Genomic DNA, 21,072 nt, shown 5'->3' on the forward strand with positions numbered 1-21,072 from the left:
GCTATTATAAATAAGGCTGCTAAGAACATAGTGGAGCATGTGTCCTTATTACCAGTTGGAAGATCTTCTGGGTATATGCCCAGAAGAGGTAAAAAATATGGAACGCTTCACGAATTTGCGTGTCATCCTTGCGCAGGGGCCATGCTAATCTTCTCTGTATCGTTCCAATTTTAGTATATGTGCTGCCGAAGCGAGCACGAGGTGCCATGATCTTGAGTGAGCATAAAACCATAGTGACCATCACATGCTATAGACAACAGTGTAGTAAATTACCTACAGTGAGGCCTTCCAAGTCCATGATTGCACTAACTGCTGAAGTGTAGGTTAAAATCAGCAAGCTACATGACACATGTGTATTGCATCTCAACAAACCTTGTTTTATAAAATTAAAGAAATGAACTTTTGTCAAAATTTATTAAGGTTCCTAAAAGTCATACAATACAACTTCAATTGTGAAGTGAAATATAGCTTAGGTAATAGTTGCTGGTAGCACCTCATGCCAGAACAAATGAGAATTCATTACCCAGTTACTTAGATAGCTGTAGTATGATCAGCTTTCATCTTTCTTCAGAAAAAATCTTGATAAAAACCTTTTTGTTTGTTTATTTTGTTTATTTTGTTTTTTGTTTGTTTTTGTTTGGTTGGTTTTGGAGACAGGGTTTCTCTGTGTAGCCCTGGAACTCACTGTTTAGACAATGATGGCCTTGAACTCAGAAATTCAACTGCCTCTACCTCCCAAGTGCTGGGATTAAAGGTGTGCACCACCACTGCCCAGCTAATAAAAATCTTTTAAACAGAAATAAGGAATCAATTCAAAGATGCTATTGGCCAAACTGTGATGGGTTTTTCATTAAAATGTAATTACTATTTTGTCAAATATAAGCAAATACATAATAAATTAAATATTAATACTATGTATGTATTAAGCAAAATTATGCATTTCATAAATTTCAAGTTGATGATTGCGTACATTTTCAAAATTTTTGTGTATGTTTGTTATATTTGATAGACAAAGCCGAAAGTTTTTCAAAGTCACAGTGTTTTACCTATTGAAATATCTAATTTCAGGATTTGACCTTGTGAAATGAAGATGAGGAGTTACCTAGTATAAATGAGTTTATTGCTTATGTGTATTCTTGACTTTCCTTTTTAGAATCACTGATAATATATGGAGTATTTTAATTATCATATTTAGACCACTAGGTTTAGCAAGATTATTTTTTAATTGCATGATTACTGTGAAACAATTTACACATTGGAAGTTCAATTTATATTTTAAAAGAGTTGGAATGTTTTATTGTTTGTTCATGTTTTATTGAAAAATGGATTCTTCTCTTACACAATTCATCTCAACCACAATATTCCCTCCCTTCTCCTGATTACTCATCTTCCCCAGAGCCACTCCCTCTCCATTTCCCTTCAGAAAGAAACAGCCCCCAACAGACAACAACCAAGCATGGCAAAATAAGATGAAAAAATAAAAAGCAAAAGCCCCTCATATGGAGAGACTGGACAAAGAAATCCAATAGGAGGGAAAGGGTGCCAAGATCAATAAAGAGTCAGAGACATGCCTGCTTCCACTGTTAAGAGTACCGCAAAAACACCAAGTGAAATGCCATAGCATATATGCAGTGGAACTTGTGTACACCCATGCTGGCCCCATGCTTTCTGATTCAGTCTCTGTGAGGCCATGTCCTCTTGATGTCCTCCATCCCCTTTGACTCATAGAGTTTTTCCTACCCTGTTTTGGCGATTTTCCCTCAATCTTCAGAGGAGGAACCTGATGGAATCCTCTAAATTAGATTCTCTCTCTCTCTCTCTCTCTCTCTCTCTCTCTCTCTCTCTCTCTCTCTCTCTCTCTCATAAACATATATATAGCTGTGGGTCTCTGTCCCTGCTACCATCTACTTCCAGAGGACGTATGACAACTAGACAAGGCACTGATATATAAGCAAAGAAGAATATCTTTAGAATCATTATACTGTTTTTCCTCTTTTTCCTTTTTTCTCTCTGCCTATTTCTCTCTCTCTGCCTATTTCTCTCTCTCTCTCTCTCTCTCTCTCTCTCTCTCTCTCTCTCTCTCTCTGCCTATTTCTCTCTCTCTCTCTCTCTCTCTCTCTCTCTCTCTCTCTCTCTCTCTCTCATATTTAGAGAAGTTGTGTTTGGTTCTACCCTAGGACTCTGGGGTACCCATTCTCTGGTCCAAGCCATCTAGGGTATCCATTCTCTGATTTAAGCCATCTAGCATGTGCTCCCTTTTGTGGTGTGGGCACCAAGTTAAATCACACATTGCTTGCCCACTCTCACACGTTCTGTGTCACCATTGCCTGGCACATCTTACAGACAAGACACATTATAGGTAGAAGAATTGTGACTGGGTTGGTGCCCAGATTTCTTTTGGTAGCCTGCAGAGTACCTTCTCACACCAAAGTGAATACAGTGTAGGGGAGAAGGCTCCATGCCAGCATCAGTTTGATTTCCAGGCATTCAGTGAGCTATGTGGATGATGTCCTTAGCAATGGGGCCTCATAGAGCAATCCTCTCTCTTACCATCAGCCTGGGGTGTTTGAGGATCTCCTTGGGACCCCATTGGCCAATGATTTCACCAAAAGCAACCCACCACTGGAACACTTGATGGGCTATAAAAAAAGGGGGGGGGGCATTTCAGACTACAGGTTTTGGAGTCTAATCCTCAAGGTCTTCACCAGGCTCACTTATAGATTCCAAAAAGTTTTCACTGCACTAGTTTTCCACACCAGGCCCACTACAGATGCCTCAAATTCTGGCCATTTCTCACTGCACTGTTTCCATTTCCCGTATCTGACTGCTTCCCCTTCCATCCCTACCCACTCAGAGTCCATCCACAAAAATCTATTGTATTTCCCATTCCCAAGGATATCCATACATCCCCCCCTAAACAGTCCTTCTCACCTATGGATTCTCCTTCTCCTATCTATGGATTGTAGCATTTGGATTATGGATTATCATTTACTTAACATATTATCTACTTATAGGTGAATACATACCATACTTGTCTTCCTGGGTCTGGTTAACATCACTCAATACATTTTTTCTAGTTGCCTCAATTTGCCTGCAGGTTTCATAATGTCAGTTTTTAACAGCAGAGTAATTATTTCATGGTGTAAATATGCCATATATTTGTATTCATTCTTTGGTTGAGGGACAAGTTTTAAAATAACAGTGATAGGGATGACATTAGCTGAAATACCCAACAAATGAGAGAAAGAATCTGGAGAGACCATACCCAGAGGTTAAGCGTGGTCCAGGTTGAGGGAGGGGGCCACCCACCCATCTCAAAAACTTTCACCCAGAATTGCATTTGTCTAAAGGAAATACAGGGACAAAGAGTGGAACAGAGACTGAAGAAAAGGCCATCCAGAGACTGCACTACCTGGGGATCCTTCCCATATGCAGCCACCAAACCCAGATATTATAGCTGAGGCCAAGAAGTGCTTGCTGACAAGAGCCTGATATAGCTTTCCCCTGAGAGGCTCTGCCAGAACTTGACCAATACAGATGCAGATGCTCACAGCCAACCATCAGATTGAACACAATTATCCCAGTGAAGTAGTTAAGGGAAGGACAAAGGAGCTGAAGGGATTTGCAACCCCATAAGAAGAACATTATCAACCGACCAGAACCCCCAGAGCTCCCAGAGACTAAACTACCAGTCACTCCCACAGCATATATAGCAGAGGATGGACTTATCTGGCATCAATGGGAGGAGAAGCCTTTGGTCCTCTGAAGTCTTAATGCCCCAGATTAGGGAAATGCTTGGGCAGTGAGGTGGGAGTGGGTGGGTGGGTAGAGGAACCTCCTCACAGAAGCAGGTGGAGGGGGATGGATAGGAGGTTTGTGGAGGGAATACTGGAAAGGAGGATAACATTTGAAATGTAAATAAATAAAATAACCAATAAAAATAAAGTACAAATAGTTAAAATAACAGTGAATCTTAAATATATCCATGTTGGAAAAAATGGAGATTGACCTAGAATAATCGATATTGAAAAACTGTGTTACTATATGTTCATGAATCAGTTGTCATTTAAACTTTGACCATAATACCAAACTTCATCATCATTTTAAAGTCTATAATCTTAGAAAATCATACATGTACCAAATAGTATTCTATTATTTCTAAACATCACTTCAACTGTATCCCTTATATAAAATTTAAAACATGCACCACAAAACAGGATTATTTTGGAATGTGAATGTACTTCTTGACTTACAACTTATTTGTTTTAACCACAGTATATTGAGTTGCTAAACAACTTTAACAAAATTTAGTTTTGAGATATGTTTGTTCTATTATAATTTGGTCAATTTGCATGAACATGAATAGAGCTATGTATATTCCAAAGTGTACTCAATCAGTGAGGCATACTCACCTGAGTCCTGGCATAACCACAACATAAGATTGTTAAGTCGTGTTGGTATTAATTAGAGATCTTAGCTGGCTAAAACTTTCAGATGAAGCCAAGAAAATTCTGATGTATTAAACAATTTTTTTGTCCTTTTATGTTGGGTATGCACATCTGGTCCAAAAACATATATCAAGTTTATATGTAAAGTTTATGGAATTTTATGCACATTAGTGAGGACTTAAATTATGAGATATATGAAATATATGTCTTGAGAATTTGCTAACTTTCTTTGACATTATTTGGGAATCTATCTTAAAGATTTTGTGTTTACTTGATAGAAGAATGATTATATCCAGGATAACTTTACAAAGAATATAGTAGGTAAGTCTCTCCTTAAAAACATATTATTAGTCTATTTGTTAAAGCTATGAATACAACATGTTTACATTCTCTAGGTATAGAAAGTAAGGGTAGTAAAAAATAAATAAATAATAAGCCAGCTACTTTAATCCTATATGTCTTGGAGAAATAGCAATGTAAAAGTAAGAAATAATTTATTTTATCTCTACTTAATTATATAAATTATCTAAGTTAGAAAATCTGAAAGTTGTAAAATAGAAATATTTGGTAATATAAAAATACAAAGATGAATTAGGAGCCAGCAGAATATTATTTCCCAATGACCTTTCTTCACAGACTTATCACCGTGCACAAAACTTAACTTCAAATAAGGCCAGAAACACTAAATATGATAGAAGAGAGAGCAGGGAATGAGCCTTGAACTCATTGGTACATGAAAAAGGCTCTCTGAATAGGACACAAATTGTAAAGTCACTCAGAAGAGAAATTAACAAATAGGATCATGTTGACCATATACATTTGATATGATCAATAATATGATTAAACTTTTGTCTATTATGTTCCATTCATTTGATGAGAATGTTATTTCAAATAGAAAATATTGCTAAGCTGTGCACAATATCTGCAAATGCATGTTAAAAACAAAAGTATGATAAATCTATTTATTACCTAGAGAACTCAAAATAAAAATGCAAAGAGATGAAATTTAATTTCTATAGAAAATAATTTTAAAAATAGTGTATGTATATCTCTTACATGTATACCTTATTATATAATGGATTCAGAGAATGCCAGTGAATATCAATAGAATTAACTAGGCTTTTAGAATTGTTGATTAGTATTTCATTAACCATCAAGATACATAATTTACCATTTTTATTGGTATTAAAATACCTCCACTTGACGTCCTGTCACTCATGGTGATGAACCGAAAGTGTAATTTCATGGCAATCAACTAATGAGCAATGAAATTAAAAAAAAAAAAAAACACTTAAAATATTTAAACAGTGATAGATTATCTATGTAGAAGACAAATATAAGGAGAATCACAAATACATGTATACAAACTTTATGTGTTTAAGAAAATACCATGTAAAATAAATCATGAACAATAATACAATGTAAAATGTATTATACTTCTAATGCTTCTAAAGTTATTCTAAGGTTATGTACATTAAGCATTGTGAATCTTATACTTACCTCTCAAAGATTTATTCTTTTTACTAGCTATTGCTGAAACAGAAGTACTAAATAATCTACACAGTGCCAAATAAAATACTTCTTAAGTATGATTCTCCTTGTAGAAAAAAAATAACTGATAAAAACTACTTAACTGAGAAAGGGTTTATAATGACAGATGAGAGGGTGAAGTCCATCAAAACAGGAAAGCAAGGTGGTTGTTTGTCAACCTGGGTCTGCTTCTGCCCTCAGAGTATCTAGGCACCATAGAGTACTGAGCTGGACTGGAAGGAATAAAGCTACCTAGAAAGAGAGGTTAGCAGGGTCTCAGCTGGTGTGGATGTAGAGGAAACAGCCTCTGTAGATGTTTTTCAAGGAAACAGCTATCTTTATTGTGCATGAACAAGAGCTATATAAACCTAGAGGTTTTGGAAGGGGTTTTCAAGATCATTGGCTGGAGCTGAGAGGCTGGGAATGCTTCATTTGCATGAAGAGGAATTTCAGGTGCTTACTGGGCATGTCCTTATAGGGAGAGAGGGTTATTCAACTTGTTATTTGGCCTCTTGCAATGTGATTCCCTCAAGGGTGGTGGAGGTGGGATGGTAAGGCTGATGTGCATTGGAACATGTAGGCCTGGAGCATAGAACACATAATTCTACTGCTAATCTCAAAATGATATTTTTAGGGTTTGGACAAGGGTTGACTTCACTTTTCCTCCACAATCTCTCCCCAAATCACACAGCTTTCTGGCTCCACAATAGTTTGATAAGTGCAGATACCTCACATGAGTTATATAAGCCTGGCCAAAGAGAAAAGACCAAAAGGTGGGGCTAACTAATAATCCTCAAGACCCACATGTAGGGTGCATCTTCCAGTGAGGGCCCAGATCCAAAGAGTGCATTTTGTCACCTACTAAAATAGCTGGGGAACAAGTGTTCAAATGCATAGTTATTGTGTTTGGAATATTTCACATAAAAGCATATGAAGAATACACCCCATCATTCTAAGTTTTATCACTTAGATGGTGCTTTCATATAACATACAATATTGTCCTCAATAAGCTTATCAGGTAGGTGAACAAGAGGTAAGAATATGGTTTGGGGATATGAAATCCTGTGTAGTTTAAATAGTAGCTTCAATGTGCAGACATTATAAATTCAATCCTATTACCTTTGATATACAACTTAAAATTATAAAACATATACCATACCAGGAAAAAGAAAATAAATTAAAACTGAAGTCATGGAACTTGAGATCAAGACCTGATTAATTAAACAATGCCATGGAGAAGAATTAAAGGTGGCTGAGTTTCTCTATAAAGATATACATCTACATGATTCAAGTCAGAAAGTGATTAAATGTTGGGTCATAAAGTAATGGGAAACAATAAGGACAAGGAAAACAAAATATTGCATATACTGACAGTAATGATATAGTGGAAAAAACTGTTTTGAAATTTTCTTAATGTGGTATTTTCAAATTATAAAAGAAAATGAGAGGGAGAGACAATGAATGACAGAAAGAGAAGAGACAAAGTTCTGTGGATTTTATCATTCTGGGTCACAGTTGTCAATCTAAATGTATTTGCCAGCCATATTTCTTCTGAACTCATCTTTCAACCAGAACTTTCTGTTTCTTTACTTCATATTCTTACTCAAATCACTTCATAGCAACATGTACTTTAATGCTTTGGATATTCTACACTTATATAAAATATTTGAACGACTCCAGACTCTCTTGGTCATATATACAATCATTCATTATCACACCCCTATGTACCACATAATTATCATTGGCAGGAAGAACTTAAATGTAAAAAAAAGGCTCAAATATACTCATTACATTGGGAACTTAAATTGCAAAATAGTTAAAGACATCTGCTGTAAAGTAGTATAAACATGATTTTAAACATGCGCAAATTCAAAAGAATTCAGGTCGAAAACTATTCTAATGTATCAATAAAAGTCCAGAAACATCTTGTAAGGACCATAGTGTTTAAGTTGAGAAAGACTTGGATAAAAGAATACATAGAAATCAGAAATTGTACTATTTAGTTTATAGGTTGCATGTAAGTATTGTATGACCGATTATATGTAAGTAAAAATGAATAAACATGATCTAAAGAGAGAAAGTGCAATAAAGGTTGTATGCTAATCTACTTGAACTTTAGACTGGAAGCTTTGGGAATGCATCCAGGGCTTCTGGGCAGTAGAGTGTCATGATCAAATGCACGGTTTAGAAAGGTCATTGTAGAATTAGAGTGGAAAATAGATTCCACAGGAGGAAGAAGCTAGGTATTTATGAAGACTGAGCTATGGAACTCATGCTGAGAATAAAATCAGAAATAAGACTGCGGGGATTGATTGAGAAAAACAAAAGATTTGTGAGATAATGTTCCACACATTCCTTGACACAATCAGACTTGTAATTAAATAATGTACTACAAGATAGTGAAGTGTACTATGAATTACAAGTTAATATCTAGGATAGACAAAAGTAAAGTGTGCCCTGTTTTCAGAGGAGACAAACAGTTTGAAGTGTGAAATAATAAATTTGCCATGTAGATAGGAATTCAAGTTGTTAAAATTCAATCTTTTGATCAGTTTCATTGACAACTTCAGTCCCTGAAACCACACTATGTTTTCTCTATGATAGATAGTACCTGCAAGGAAATGTAATGAACACATAAATGTCCATTAAAACGATTTTCAGTAAATACAGAAAATTTACCATAGCTTCCTAATGGCATATGGCTTCACAGAATAGGTTAAAAATTAAGTGTGATCAATTAGAAATTATATATCTTTGTCTACATGTATAACTATATATCTCTATCTCTGTTTATCTATCTATCTATCTATCTATCTATCTATCTATCTATCTATCTATCTATCTATCTATCTATCTATCTTTATATATATGTATAACACAAAGGGCCCTGGCAATAATATTAATAGTCTGGCTAGTAGAAAGCTAAAGAGAAAGAATATCTCAGGAGGAAGGCAAAACCATACAGATCTGTGGTATACAAACTGAAAGATAAGAGGTTCATGAAAGAAGACAACTCCAGGAGAAGCAGCAATAATGCTGTATTTATTTAGTGATGTGTCTGTAAAAGAACAACATGTCTTTTTTGTTAACATAGTAGAAATTCAGAAATTCATCAATAATAAGTTCACTGATTTTTTGTAGTGAGTTTTTAATTGTTATATTGTAAACTCAAGAATAACAATCCATGATGAGTGCTGTAAGAAATATATTCAGTCTTAGAAATGATGGAATCAGGCATGTGTAGGATGCTGGAACGGAAACAGCACTGATGTAATATAAAAAATAAGGAGTGATGGAGGAAAAAAAACTGGCTGTGGTGATCAAACTGGTCATAACAACCCATAATCCCAACACTTAGATTTGCACTGATTAATCTTTTTCTAGTAGGCTATCTATAAAAGACAAAACGAAGATGGTATACGGAAAATAGCTAAAAATTATGTTTAATATGTGGAATTCTTTAACAATTGAAAATAAAGTAGACAAATAACCCAATTTAATCCTAAGGAAATATATGTTTGTGACTTTTTCATTAAAATCATGTGGAATTTTTTTTCTGCTGATCTAAAACTATGGGTTAAAGGTGACTTCTAAGTTAGGAGTACAGTGCAAACTATAAATCTAATTTCACTAAAATAACAGCCAAAAGATATTTTCTTTTGTGGTGGTGGTGGTGGTGATGATGATGATGATGATGATATAAATTGCCACCAAGAAAGCAAAGTAGCAGGTCCATACTCCATTATGACAATCAGTCGTGAAATTTTTATCTTTGAGCTCTGAGCACATTGTTTTTCATCTGTTTCTCTTCATTAATATTTATTTATTTTCTTTGGTTTGTTTAAACTGATTCTGTGAATTAATTTCATAGTTAGACATTGAATACTTTATAGGGGGACTTTGATGAAGTCAGACTTCATCTGTGGTGGAGCTGTTGAAATGGTCATACTTGGACGGTATAAAATGTGACTCGGAACAAAGGAAGCGCATTCTTCATCACAACAAACTGTTTCCCAATGATGTTTGCAAATTTCCTGTTTGACCAGAGTGCAAACTTCAGAGTATGTGGGACTGCAAAGATGATGCTGTAATGCTTAACTCCTGTACGCATCCCTTTGAAGACATTTGGCTGAGAGATCCAGCATCCATTTGCTTTCAGCTCTGCCCCAAGTTTCAGGATTCAATGCATGCTTATGATACAAAAGAACCTGTACTCAATTTCTTCAGAACAGCATGCTATAAAAAATAAAACATTAAAACATATATTTCGAATATTTCTTTGGAAGAAAAATACTATAGGATACTAACTTTAAGAAGCATTTTACTCAAATCCTCCTGTGTTCAAAGTAAATCTCAAGTCCTTTCTGTTTAACATTCTGCATAGTAACACCTTCTTGAACAGAATGAAAAGTAAGCTTATGATACAGCAGCTCTTGGGATTTTTAAACAGAACCAAATATTTTGCCCCAAATATGAGATGTTTGATGGTGTTAAACCATGTCAAACACCTTACTCAGAATTGGCAACTGTCATAGTTTTAAAATGGAATAAAATGACTTACAATTTGCCACTTATATAAATATATTTTCAAGAGAATTCCAATTACTTAATTAATTTCTCCTTCCAACTAAAATGACAAAATAAACAAAAGAGGGTCCAAAATATTATATGAGAAAAAAGTAAAATTATATTTTAACAGAAATATGTTCTATAAGTTTACTAGTTATAACACAAATACAGCACATGTACCTAGAAAATGAGTATGTCAATTTGCATAACAATTTTATAATCTTATAACTATGAATAGTTTGAATTTGAATGGCTTGTAATTTTAAGGCAGAGATTAGGAAAGAACAAAATTTGCATTCTCCATATGAATTAATCACTTTGGAACAGCAACCAGAACATTGCAATTTAATAAGATCACTACTCATTTGAATATATGTAAGTGAATAAAATTCTCAGTATGGCAACCACAGTTGCTTCACCAAAATTATACCGAGTAATGCTTCGCTTACTAGTAGGTCCAAAATGTCAGTAAACCCTAATGTATCTGATTTCTCCTACTTTCTTTTATCAATGAGAGTCTAAAATTCACTTTAACAATTACTGAGTAATAAATTAATGAACTAAGTTATTCTTAGAGCATAGCAAAATGTCACTGAACTAGGAACAGGGAAAGCCTGTACTGACTTAACTCTATGACATAGTCATGATTAGTGAATTAAGTATTTAAATGCTATAATGTCTAACATATAAAATAGACAAAATTATTTTGATATAGATTTTATTAACTTCTATTCACATTTAAATATACATTACTTATCTGTGCAAACTCTATGTCAATATACAAGCTAACAGCTCACTGCAAATAACTTATTTACATTTTTAAAAATTTTTTTGTTTGTTTTTTTTGGTTTTTTTTCGAGACAAGGTTTCTCTGTGTAGTCCCAGCTGTCCTGGAACTCACTTTGTAGACCAGGCTGGCCTCGAACTCAGAAATCCGCCTGTCTCTGCCTCCCAAGTGCTGGGATTAAAGGGGTGCACCACCACTGCCAGGCCATAACTTATTAAGTTTATTATCTGGAATAAATAAAATTGAAATAGAAAAACTGTTATTGGATATTTTATTATATCATATAAATGACAGTAGGAAACATATATTTTTGGTTCTTTATGAGTTAAGAAAAAAAAATGGAAACTCGGGAATAAGCTGTATATATTTTTCACTATTCAGAGATAAAAGGAAAGTCAGTAAGCCAAGAAGGAAATATGAGCAACATATCCTCAACAATTAACAGTCTTACTTAACAAAGCAGCCTCATATAAGATTGTAATACTTAACTTACAGTGTTCACAGTATCCCATTCTTTAAAATTAGGGATGACTCTCTTGCAAGGTGTATACTGACAATATACCAGTCAGGTGTACCTAGATAGGGACTCTTAAATGGTCCATATCGAGAAAATTCCCTAAGAAGCCAAATTAGAATTATTACAGATTTGCAATCTGTATCTTCATAACCCCTAAAATAAAATAAAATAATAAAATAAAATAATAAAATAAAATACCTCGAGGCCTCCTCTACATCCATTTGCCTAAGAATTTCATAAATTCATTGTTTTTAATAGCTGAGTAGTACTCCATTTTGTAATGTACCACATTTTCTGTATCCATTCCTCTGGTGAGGCACATTGCTTCTGGCTGTTATAAATAGGTATCTACTTGCATTCTTCTACATGTAGACATCCCATTAGACCAGCACCATTTGTTGAAGATGCTCTCTTTTCTCCATTGTATAGTTTTGGCTTCGTTGTCATAATGAAGTGTCAATAGGTGTATGAGTCTTTGATTTGATTCCACTGATGAAGCTGTCTGTTTTTATGCCAATGCCATGAAGTTTTGATTACCGTTGCTCTGTAGTACAGCTCACATGTACTACATTGTAGTACATTGATGCACATTATAGTACATCTGGGATTGTGACCTCTCGAAATTCTTTTATTTTACAGGGTTACTTTAATTAACCTAAGGGTTTTTTGTTTGTTTGATTGATTGATTTTCCTAGATGAAGTTACTATGTTCTTCAAGTCTAGCTGGACAAAACCACCTTCTAATGTGAATCATAATCATCCAAGAACCACATACCAAAGGTTAGTTGGAGTCAGTCCTGGTTCCTGGATTCTTCAGAGATATTCAAGACTTGTTCATGTAGATGCTTGGTTCAATATTTTACTGAAGAAGACATGTAATATATCATAAAACCTTTCCAAATCACTTTGTTTCTGGTGTGTGGAATTTTATCTATCATTACTTTTTATCATTAAGCTTAAAACAAACTATACAGTAGGTGGAAAGTAATCTTTTTTTTTTTACTTGAATGTATCCATTACACTCTAGTATTGAAAATACTTGCAAACATAAGCTGTAGAGTATGAAAACAGAAACAAAAAGCATTTCTGTAGCCATTGGCAATGTGTATGGGAGGTCATTGCGTTAATCAGCAAACCAACTGACAAAAAATCCTTTTTGCATAGAGATACTCTGTTTAAATTTCAAAAATATCAGTAACATTTGTCTATCAATTTAATTAATCATTCCAGCAATTACTTTATCTAAAGTAGTAGGTCCTATTCCAGTTACCATCAGGAATGGAAATAAAATTCCTTAGCCTTATGATGATTATGTATTGGCAGCAAAAGGTTCACAAATGAGAAATAATAGAAATGTACAATAAAGGTAGGTGCTGAATAATAGAAGTGGGGAGGTTTTACTTCAAACAGACAGTGAGGAGCTTTTATCAACACCAAGAGCAGGACGTTTGGCATCGGATAACGAGTTAGTGTACTTTTCCACGAGGGAGACTACATCTTCTGCATTTAAAAATATTTTTAAAAAATATTTAAATAGTGTGTGTGCATGAGTGCATGCATTCATATGTGTATACATGAATGCCTATGCCAATGGAGGCCAAAGCTGTCAGATTCCTCTAGAGTTGGAGCTACAGACAGTTGGTGCTGACATGTTTCTGAGATCTAAACTCTGTCCCATGAAAGAGCAGCACACAGTCTTCAGCACTGATCTATCTCTTCAGCCCTAACTCATTGCATCTCTGTTTCAAATTTATGATGGTGGTCTGAGTCAACATGTAGAAGAATATTATTTTTTCAAAAAAACCCCATTAATTATGAGTGAAATATGTTTCTTGTACATTCCTAGTGGGAAGACGAGCAACTCAAAATTTAACATTATTAGAACAATATCTTTAAATTAAAGGAAGGTGCATAACCTTGACTGTGACCTGTCTAATCATTGCTCTAGTGACTAGAAGAAATGTGGATACATAGAGAGATGCTGGGATATGTGCGAACAGAGAATAGATCACAGGAAGAAGGCAGCCTAATGACGTCAATCATCAAGCCATCCGAAGAGATAAAGTGTTCTGAAGCTCTGATAATGTTAAAGCCTACTGGCTAGTAAATTTCTTTGTGTTTGAGCTATTCAGTCTGGTGTACTTGTCAAGGAAGCCCTGGAGAACTAATATAATAACTAATAGGTATATGAGACACAAATGCAAAGATGGTTGTTTTAGAGGCTATGTTTGAATGATAACATACTTGAAAAGAAGTGGCAAATAGTGAGAAATATCTAGATAATACTGACAATGTGTATATGGTCGTTGCATGAGACAAGGCCCTCTATCATATCCATACAAAGGGAAAGTAATCCCAAAGAGTTCTGGCCACATTCCATTCTGATTCCATGTTGAAATTAAGATTATCTTCTGATCCAAGGTAGACTATAGTATATCAAGCCATAATATTGTTCATTTATTTAATTTTTTTTAAGAAATATATTTCACTATTACAAATATACTTTGCATAATAGATATTAAAATAGACTAAATTTAGTTAATCTTATCTTTTCTCGGGCAAGCATTACCTTGGCTGGAATTATATTCATTGAATGACAGTACAGCAAGTTTCTGTTCAGTGTTGAATAGTTTGGATGAATTCCAGAGATCAATGTAGAAATTAATTGCTAAACTTCCTGGCATGAGTCTTCTCATCAGCACCGATTTCTTTGAGCAGCCATCGAAACGGGCATTGCTTGCCAAGGTAAGAGTTTGACAGTTTTGCAATTAGGAAGGACGGGGCATGATTCATTTCTCCTAGGAGTCAATACTTACACTGTACAAATTACACACACAGGCAAATTAAACAGTGTTTTAAACAGGATTGTTTAATATTTCATCATTTAACATTACTGTCACTCATATTTTTCTCCCATAAGGGACACACTTGAAAATAATTAGACTTAAGTATTTCACAACTTAGTGATTTTTATATGCAACTCACAAAATGGTACTTGTAATTTAATCATTTCAGAGATTATGGAAAATTGATTTCTATGAAAATAAAGCATCTGGTTACATAAATAATATTTGAAAATGTGAGTAAATTATAGCACCCAAGGCATTGCATGTTGTGAACTTTAACTGAATGTGGTCAGGACAAACATCACCTTGTCCTCTAGAAGTTTTAAAAATTACACTGTGCTGTAGGAATCAAAGACAGATTTTGTGTGTTTTATATCATATTTGAAATAAGTATGAAATATTGATTTTACTACCTCATTATTCTAGATAAATTTTCAGGGATTTTTACTATAACTATTGATAATAAAAGCAAATTGTAAATCTCATATTATTTTACTAATAGTTGTCTTTGTTTAATTTGTGTTGTCTCACATATACATAAACAAATTTTCTAGTTTTAGTCCTAACTACCACAGTCATTATTGGCTATCATTATTTATCTTGTAATATGTACGTATGTATTTTTTTATCTTAATCTTATTCCAATTTAAGTAAAAAAAAATTTAACCTTAGTTCGTTTGATAGTTATCTATTTTTACCAGAGTTGACAGAAAATTATGAAATTTTACAAACAGAAGGAAGCATGTAGGATCCTGCTGTAATTGTTCATATACATGCTTCCACAGACTGAGATGCAACCGTTCATCTGCACCCTTCCCTCCACCCTCTGAGATACATTATTCCATGTGTATAGCTGCCTCCACACAGAACAATGCATCACTCTATATGAGAATTTGCTTGTAAACACTGAGATGCCATCTTCCATTGCACACTTGCCTCCAGCTCCTGAGATGCATCCTTCTGTGTACTTGCCTCCACCCACTGAAAAGCATTCTTTACCCATGTCCTTGCCTCTACCCATTGATATGCATCCTTCCATTGATGTATTTGCCTCCACACCCAGAGAGGCTTCACTCCTTCTTTGTACTTTCCCACTCATTAGGATGCATCATCCTGTACTTGCCTCAAGGATGTAAATGTGAGCATACTTTTACTCTCTTTAAAATATCTTAGATCCAACAGCTCCCTTCACTTTATATATTTGAGAAATGTTACAGGTTTTCCATTCTGCTAGATTTTTTTTAAAGTTTCTAAAATGTCTTTATTCTAAGTGACTAAGTTTACAGGTGACACTTAGAAAATTATTGCTTGATATGTATGGAGAGGAGGATGCAAATTTCTGTGTATCACATGAGAACCCATGGGGAAGATACATGCCACCGTGTAAAAGCTGTTCTGTGCTTTGTGTTCTTTGTTGTCATATTTGGAGATAATTTTATTGGTTTTTTAAGGGAGTCATTATACTTTGCAAATCCTTAAGTATGTATTAACTCTGTGAACTGAATCCTTGCAATAGCCTCAGTTCAATGAAACCAAAAGATTATTTTCATGTTATTTTTAATTGGTTATTTGTCTCCATACTATAAAAGACAGAACACTGGTGTCCTGAACGTTAGAGGCAGAGGAATGCACAAAATGCCCGTGATGGGAAATCAGAACGAAAACAAAGAACTGAATAAAAGCATGTGAAAATACATAAAATGTCCTTGGAAACTTTCAATACTGGATTGGCTTAAAGTAGTTAAAATAGATATAAGAAGTTAAAAGTAAAATTTTCTGTGTAATTCCTAAGTTGAAAACAAGTGATACAGTTAGGCAAAAATATTCCTGTATTAATTGACTCACATTATAACTGAATATATTAAATATAAAAATATTTTAAATTAAAATTGAATTGAATCACTTCCCCTCAGTCTCTCTTCCCTCTAGCCCCTACAAGCAACCCACCCTCCAGCCACTTTACAAGTTCCTAGACTCTCAAGCACCTTTTCTTTGATTATTACTGCACTATATATACTGTATATATATATATATATATATATATATATATATATATATATATATATATATATCTTTATGTGCATTTGGTTTCAGGACTGATCACTACTTATTGGATAACCAACAAAAGGGCTCATCCCCCAGAAAGCCGCTGCTTCTTCTTTCAGGGGTCATTACTTGCCTCCAGCTGTTTGTCTACAAGGATGACCTCATGATTTTTCACCCTTGCAAATGAATATGCTCATATTTATATGTTCATTAATATTGACACTATTTTATTCTTATTTATGCAGTCATGAACTATTATAATAAGAGACTATTTCAGAGCAGACTACCTTGTTTCCCAGCTCTTGCAGTCTTCCTTTCCCTCTTATGAAATGTTCTCTGAGCCATAGATGCAACAGCTATGGTGGAAATGTAATTATGGGGCTGGCCTTCCTACAACCCATTGTTATCTGATTTGTGTGTACTTGTCATTTTCTATAATGCTTGCTATTTACTGTAATGTAGGGTTGCATTTTTCTTTTTTCTTTCTCTTTTTCCTTTTTTAACAAAGATTTATTTATTTTTATTATTACACATAAGTACACTGTAGCTGTCTTCAGAAGAGGGTGTCAGATCTCATTATGGGTGTTTGTGAGCCACCATGTGGTTTCCCGGAATTTGAACTCAGGACCTTTGGAAGAGCAGTCGGTGCTCTTATCCACTGAGCAATCTCATCAGCCAGATTGGATTTTTCAAAACCTACTTTAATTATTGTTCTTTATACACACATTATATTGATTGAGAATTCTCCCCACAAGAAATACAGACTAATGAAAACCCAGTACCGGGTACAAGAAATCTTCCTTTGAATGGTTCATCAGGGTAGTCCAAGTGACTCCTCAAACATTGCAGACTATAGATGTCATCTTTAGTTGCCTCTCAGGCATGGAGGTGGGTCCTATTTTGTAAAACATGTCACACTTAGGACCCAAGACTTAGATCGTTGGATCTGGATTTGCCTTGAAAGCTTCTTACTTGCATTCTAACCTCCGTGGTACTGGAAAACATCACACAGCAGCCATTAGAGCAAAGCAAGTAAACAGTTCTCTCAAGTTGAAACATCTGTGAATCAAAATGATCAACATGACCAGATAGCAAGGAAGGTGCAAAAATGATATTTCCCTGTCAGGGATAATCAACAGCTGTCCAATTGGACTTAAGGTCTGCTCAATTGAGGAAGTCATGTGCAGTCTATTATTACTCAGGGTTCTCTACAGTAATGAAGCATATAGAATTGAATAAATATATAAAAGGGATTTATTAGAATGGCTTACAGGCTGTGGTTCAGCTCATCCAACAATGGCTGCCCACCAACAGAAGTTCCAAAGTTCCACTTCAGTTGTTGTTCAGTCCAGGAGGCTGAATGTCTCAGCTGGCCTTCCATATACTCCAGAATCCTGAAAAGCAGGTTCTAATGTCAGTGAAAGAAGTAAATTTACCAGTACAAGAGCAAGCATCTTAAGAGCAAAAGTACCAGTCCTTCATGTTCTTTATATAGGCTGCACCAGAATGTGGGATGCAGAGTAAGGTGGATTTTCCCTCCTCTAAAGATCTGGATTAAAAGTGGGTCTTCCCACTTTAAATGATACAATAAGCAAATTCTACAAAGGTGTACCCAGTCACTTAGGTTTTAATTAATTAGAGTTTTAGTCTTAGTTGAGAACCAAGAATATCCATTACACCTGGTACTGAGAACATAGCCATTTTCCTGGATCTGATGAGGTCTTTCACGTTAGAAAAGAATCTACTCCTGGTCTCTTTGCTGGAACCACATAATTCCTTACTATATTATAATTCTTATCCTTATATTCATGCCAAAATTTTTCTCATCAGAGAAGATATTCCTCACAGAAAATGGTGATCATCATATAAAATATTTTGACAGTGCTTCGATGAAATTATTTTAAAATTTTTGTCTTTAATTATTGGCCATAGATTTTGAGTCCCTTATAGCATAAAATAAGAGCTTGGAAATCTCTTTAATGTTACACAGACACACACAAACACACACACACACACACACACACACACACACACACACACGCATGCACACACATGCACACGCACATAATTTGTTTGTTAGGATACAAACAAATTATGGCTTTGAGAGGATATGAACTCACAAAATCAGAAAGCCAAAGCAAGAGCAAGAAGGTTAAGGGTCAGATTAGAACTAAATGCATAAATTGAGATTCCCTTCCCTATCAATCGAAAGAGCACCATCCATGAGTATTTGTAAAACCTGACTGGCCTCAATCTGGCTACAATAGATGCCTTTGAACTTCAGATGACTTTGTTTCTACCTCCTAGCATATGTAAAAATCATAGCTGGTCTATGTTGTCGTGGGTTTATGGATGCTATAAAAGCACTCCCTCAACTGAACGGTATCTCCAGCCTCAAGAAAACAAAATCTTTTTTTCTTTTGTTTTGTTTTGTTTGTTTTGTTTTGTTTTATTGGAGACAGGGTTTCTTAGCCCTGGCCACCACTGCCTGGCCTAAGAAAACAAATTCTTAATGAATACAATACTAATGATGTACTGTATATTCATGAAAGTACAATACATTTGGTTTTAGTATTAATTGCTATAAAAATAATAAAACCCTACACTGAAATATAATTATTTTCTTCTTAGTAGCTAAAGAATGGGGACTTTTAAATATTTCTACAATGTCTTAAATGAGATGGTGTGCAATGTTCTCTACTGGAATTTTATAAAGCTTTTCTCTAGGGAGGATTATAAGAATTACTTATTGTAGACAGACCACAATGTATTTACTGTATTGTTTCTTATCATCCACTTGAAATTCCTCCATTGTTAAAAGAGAAATAATTTTATGAAAAGTAGTGAAGTGACATAGATAAGCAGTAAGGATTATGTATCATACTTTCTGGGATTCTGAACTTGCTTCCCAGCACCTGGGTCTGGCCAGTCATAGCTGTCTGTAAACCTCAGACTGGGGGCAAGTAACTCCACATAAACATACACACATTATAAAAATAAAATATATATTTAAAAGTAAGCGGAAAGTTTCCTAACCTTCAGGCAAATGATTTCTTATTATTCAAAATAATGTTTTCATATATAGCTGAAGAAAAAAAGATTGTTAAAACTAGCCTGGTCTACAGAGTGACTTCCAGGGATATACAGAGAAACCCTTTCTCAAAAACAAACAAACAAACAAACAAACAAATAAAAAATATTGTCAAGTAACATTTGTATTGCATGAATTAAAAATGTAATATTAAAGATATTATTCCAATGGAAAATAATCTTTAAGAGAGGCTAAGAGAGCTGTCGAGTCATCCATCCTGACCTTTCTTTCATTTTCTGTCTGTGATTGAACCTTTACTGGTTCTTCTTTGTACTTGAGAAGTTCAGTGGCATGGTAAAGCTGTCTTTCATCTTTCTCAGTTCCTTTGTACTGCTGCAGCCTACTCTCCTAAAGTTAACCCTAAAAGATAATACTTAATGGTATCACCTCTAGCAATGCAGAAAACACTTCGTAAGTTTTCAATATTTCATTAAACCCTCGAGGCTATAACAATGTGGTTTTACTACCACAAAAAGATTTTATTTACATCAAATGTGAGTTAAAGAAAACAAAGAAAAGTAAAACCTCTGTGTCGCTGAGACAAGCATATCGCCAAACTGATGTCTGAACAAATATGATCAAGCCAAGCCACCATCTTTGATTTTATTTTGTCTAGTCTCTCTCTCTCTCTCTCTCTCTCTCTCTCTCTCTCTCTCTCTCTCTCTCTCTCTCTCTCTCTCTCTCTCTCTCTCTCTCTCTCCCTCCCTCCCTCCCTTCTCCCCTCTCTCTCTCCCTCCCTCCCTCCCCTCCATTGCTCCCTCTGACCCTCCTTCCTCCTCTCCTTCTCTTCTCCTCCTTCCTCTGTGTGTCTGTGTGTGTATATGTGTGTGTGTGTGTGTGTGTGTGTGTGTGTGTGTGTGTATGTGTGCGCGCATGTGTCTGACCTCAACTTTCAATAATGAATATGCATTCCAAGTATTTGAAATTCTAGATTAGGATAGGATATGTTAACACCATTGGTATCTTGTTTTGGGAGTGTTTCTTTCATTTATCAAAAATAATAAAACCATGCTCTATTTTTGTTTCCTTTTTAAAAATTTTATTGGTTAATTTATTTGTTTATATTTCAAATGTTGTCCCATTCCTGGTTTCCCCTCTGCAAAGCCCCTATCCAATCCCCCTTCTTCTGACTCTATAAGGGTGCTTGCCCACCCACCCGCTCACTCCTACCTCACTGCTGTAGTATCTCCCTATACTGGGCATTGAGTCTCCACAGGACCAAGGGCCTCCTCTCCCAT

General features: G+C 35.0%; 1 non-coding gene across 1 annotated transcript; it reads right to left on the minus strand.

The window, feature by feature from the left end:
* Positions 1-91: 91 nt before the first annotated feature.
* Positions 92-198, minus strand: LOC115063981. Its single transcript, XR_003843821.1, has one exon. It is a non-coding gene; the product is annotated as a U6 spliceosomal RNA (small nuclear RNA).
* Between the last annotated feature and the right edge of the window lie 20,874 nt (positions 199-21,072).

Source organism: Mus pahari, chromosome 4, assembly GCF_900095145.1.
Source record: "Mus pahari chromosome 4, PAHARI_EIJ_v1.1, whole genome shotgun sequence".
NCBI classification, from domain to species: Eukaryota; Metazoa; Chordata; class Mammalia; order Rodentia; family Muridae; genus Mus; species Mus pahari.